The sequence below is a fragment of the Curcuma longa genome, unplaced genomic scaffold (genome assembly GCF_044706935.1).
Source record: "Curcuma longa cultivar G26 ecotype Majalengka, Jawa Barat unplaced genomic scaffold, ITB_CL_G26_1.1 contig_23125, whole genome shotgun sequence".
In the NCBI taxonomy this organism is placed as follows: Eukaryota; Viridiplantae; Streptophyta; class Magnoliopsida; order Zingiberales; family Zingiberaceae; genus Curcuma; species Curcuma longa.
In genome coordinates, this window is record NW_027432085.1 from 6,386 (window position 1) to 10,793 (window position 4,408).

General features: G+C 37.8%; 1 long non-coding RNA gene across 2 annotated transcripts; it reads right to left on the reverse strand.

The window, feature by feature from the left end:
• Positions 1-704: 704 nt before the first annotated feature.
• LOC141818064 (uncharacterized) lies at positions 705-2,752 on the reverse strand. Of its 2 annotated transcripts, XR_012600897.1 has the most exons (4): positions 2,304-2,752; positions 2,160-2,232; positions 1,850-1,911; positions 705-1,049 (listed from the first exon to the last, which is right to left on the reverse strand). It is a non-coding gene; the product is annotated as an uncharacterized LOC141818064 (long non-coding RNA). The 2 variants fall into 2 exon arrangements; XR_012600896.1 differs by having other exon boundaries at positions 705-1,911.
• Positions 2,753-4,408: the final 1,656 nt, after the last annotated feature.

The following is a 4,408-nucleotide window of genomic DNA, read 5'->3' on the forward strand; positions in this document are numbered from 1 at the left end:
TCAAGCAAAGTATAATGTCCATTAGGCCTAAAATCAATTAAAAAAATTGAAAGTTCTTCCATTTAAATGTTTGAGTTTTCAATTTGTGGCATAATAAATTAGGACATGTTAACTATGATATGTCATAAATTAATTAACATGCAAAGCATACCTACATTCCACCTTGATCTGAATCACAAGTATAAGACTTGTGTAAAGCTAAAATGACAAGGTCATCCTTTCAATATATTGAAAGAAGCAGTAAATCACTCGGCCTAATCCATACCGACGTGTACAATCTAAAAGGGGTACCGACACATGGTGGCAAACTACTTGATTTTTGTTAATGATAACACAAACTATTATTTTGTATATCTTCTCAAAATTAAGGATGAAGCTATAGAGAAATTTGTTCTCTATAAGAATGAAATTAAAAATTAACTTAATAAGAATATTATGGTGGTGTGAAGTAACCGACATGATGAATATATATCACCGTTCATTGAGTTATATGTTGAACATGAGATCAGACATGAATCTATAGCTCTCTATACTCCTCGGCAAAATGGTATTGCTGAGCGAAAGAATCAGACTCTAAAAGAGATGATAAATTCTTTTTTATTAAGTTTTAGATTTCCAAAATATATGTGGGAAGCTGTATTAATAGCTAATTATCTTTTACATAAAGTGTCCTGAAAGAAAATAGATAAGAGCTTTTATGTCACGCCCCGGGAGATGGCTGACCAAAAATTTCGACAGCATCTCCCCTGTAACGCTGACAATTCCCTGTATACATATGTGACAAAAAGGCCTACAATGCCACAAATAAGCCTACACGGCTACAATCCATACACAAAACAAAACTAAATCACAAGAACTAAAACTGGGTATAATAAACACAACTATTATTCTATAGCATGCATACCACAAACCGAAACATATACATATATGAAAATCCATAAGATAGATCCAGTTCTGAAAAGTAAACACTAATATCGAAACAAAACCAAAAGTGTTGAGGTCATCTCGACATGGGACTAGCAGGGCGGCTCTCCAAGACTGACATCAACCTGAAACGAATAAAATCAACGGGGTGAGTTCAAAGAACTCAGCGGGTATATATAGTGGACATGTATAATAAATTATCCCTAGCAGTAATAGTCATGCATGTATAATCTACTGAAGGTAATAAGATTGCATAACTGAAAAACAAAAAGAAGTGTACATACTAGTACCCGATAACCATGTAAGTAGTCCATAACAGATATATAAGCCTCCTGTAAGTGCATGTCAAACATGTGCAATAACCAAATACAGTAAACATAACCAAAGGCAAGTGTAATCATGCAATATGCAACATGTAGATATGACATGTCCTGGTCACCCTGATGCCCGTCTGATCCATCACCCATATGTGAGGTCGCGTGGGAACTATGCCCGTCTGATCCATCACACTCAAATGGTGAGGTCGCGTGGGAACTATATCAGACCCGTCTGATCCATCACCCATATGTGAGGTCGCGTGGGAACTATGCCCGTCTGATCCATCACACTCAAATGGTGAGGTCGCGTGGATATGGTGACCTCTGTGCACTCTGACGTCACTGCTACTGCGTGACCGAGTGGACAGAATGCTGGCCAGCATGTAATAATGCAGAGATGCTATGTAACCATAGTATATGCCACAGAAATAAGATGACATATATCCAATGAACAGTAAATCTATCAAGATGCTAATATGTCAAATGAATAGCAGATAATAGCATGGTACCAATAACAAGAGGTGATAAATGCTCAACATAGACATGTATAAGCAAACAAAATTACTGCCAGTAATAGTAATCTATACATATCACAATAAAATACCCGCCTTCAAGAAGGTTGTGTGAAATCGTAGAGAACCTCCGTATAACCAGATCACAAGTCACGGTCCTGCAACAGACATAAGCAGCATGGTTTACCCATTCGAGTCTAATACTTTAAATCAAACTTAACCAGAATCCATTAGATCCCATCCCATTCATATCAAAACCAAACAACTACCTACACATTTGAACAACCACCCGTCATACTAAACCTACCGCTGATCAAGAACAGATTAATACAACAAACCAAGAACACACCCCCGCAAACCCATTGGTTCATGCTACAATCATCAGATCCAAAGACAAAGAACTCACCTATGTTAGGAAACCCTAATTGAGTTCTGACGGTTGAAAACAAGAAACCCACCGTCACCAATCTGCTGAAGTCCTACAAATCAACAATCAACAGCTCTAAAATCCCAAGAATTTCAACAAACTCTACCAAAAATTCAGCCTTACCGATAACCCCCTTTCAAAGCTGTTGGTCCACCGGCGTAGGGCAGCGAGTGTTGGCGTCGACTAGACGAGGAAAGCGGCAGCAGCGTTGCGATGGAACAATGACCGCGAATAGTGCACGGTGGAGGGGAAAGAGGAAGAGCGACCCCTACTGTGCTTCCGCGACAAGGGAGAAGAGGGATGCGGCCGGCGTCGGGCTGCTACCGAGGCTCGCGACAGTCGATAGCGGCGAGGGCAGCCTGCGGTGAAGGCTACAGCAGCAGAGTCTGCTGCTAGGCACGGAAGAGAGGGAAAGAGCGTCAGCTAGGGCACAGAGAAGGGGAAAAAGAAGATGCTGAGGATGGCGATGGTCGAATACGAGCAGAGGAAACGAGGGAGAGGGCTTCTGCTCGCGAGGAGAAGGGAACCCCCTTTTCTTTTCGGCCATGCGAACGGATGAAACCACCGTCGGTTTCGCGAGCGAGGCGGTAGGTGCGATAATGGCCGAAACCGCGATCGGGGAAGGGGAAGAGTCGTACAGGAGAAGGTTATTGGATTCCTAATGGGTTTCGGGTTTTAAACCCGGTAACCATTAAACCTTTTTTTTTTTTTTTTTTTTTTAGCGTATTTTACATTTTATGAGTTGTGGAACAGAAGACAGTCATCCTATAAATACTTACGAATGTAAGGGTGTCTTGCAAAAGTTTTGGTGCCTGATCTAAAAAAGATTAAGATAAAACCAACGACTGTTGATTACATATTTATTAGATATACACATAATATCGGTGTCTACCAGTTCTTTGTGTATGAGTCTAAATTATCGAAGATACACAAGAATTCAATTATTGAATCGAGAAATGCTTCATTCTTCGAACATGTGTTTCCTTATAATACCTGGGAGGAGGCAAGTTGCTTAAAAAAAATGCATTTGAACCACAAGAAGATTAAGGTTGAGCTCAGACAAATTAAAAGAGATCAGGTGAACAAATTCTTTAGAATGCATTTTATCACTTTCATGTTGGAAAGTGAATCTCAAAGTTACTCAAAAGCAGTATGCTCTTTTGAGGGGCCTTAATGAAAGAGGCAATTGTATTTAAAATTGACTATCTTACAAAATCATACTTGAAAACTTGTAGATCTTCCTTCAGGGAGTAAATCACTAGGTTGTAAGAGAATCTTCAAGAAGAAAATAAAATCAGTGGCAGGATTGATAAGTATAAGATTAGATTGGTAATTAAATATTACCGACAATGTGAAGACCTTGATTACTTTGATATGTATTATCCGGTATCGAGAATAACTTCCATTAGAGTGTTATTGGTTATTACTGCTTAATGGAATCTAGAAACACATCAAATAGAAAGATGACTTTTCTAAATGGGGATTTAGAAGAGGAAATATACATGGAGCAACCTAATAGATTTTTTCCACCAAGGCATTAAAATAAGGTTTGTAGATTAGTAAAGTCGTTATATGGCTTAAAACAAGCTCCAAAGCAGTGGTATAAAAAATTGATAATGTCATCAAGGAAGTGAATTTAAGATCAATGAATGTAACAAATGTGTCAACATAAAAGTCACAAGAATTGACTATATCATTTTATATTTTTATGTAGATGATATACTTATTATTGAGAGTAATGATAAAATGATTAAATCCACTAAAGCTATGTTGAACTCAAGATTTAACATGAAAGACATAGGCCTAGTTGAAGTGCTTCTAGGAATTAAAATTTTTAGAACATCAAAAGGACTTGTTCCAAGTTAGTCTCATTATGTGAACAAGATTCTTGAGAGATTCACTAATGGTGATACTGCATTGACACAAACTCCAATAGATATGAATCAACATCTATCAAAAAAATAAGGAGAGAATATCTCTCAAATAGAGTGCTCTAAAGTGATTAGAAGTTTGAAGTACTTAATAAGTTGTACACGATCAGACTTAACCTACATAGTGAGCAAACTAAGTAGATACACGAGTAATCCCTATATTGAATACTGAAAAGGAATGACAAGAGTACTAACGTAATTAAGATATACTCATGATTATGGACTTGAACTATACGAGATATCATACTGTGATCGAAGTATACAACGATAAGAATTAGATATTGGACAAGAAAGACT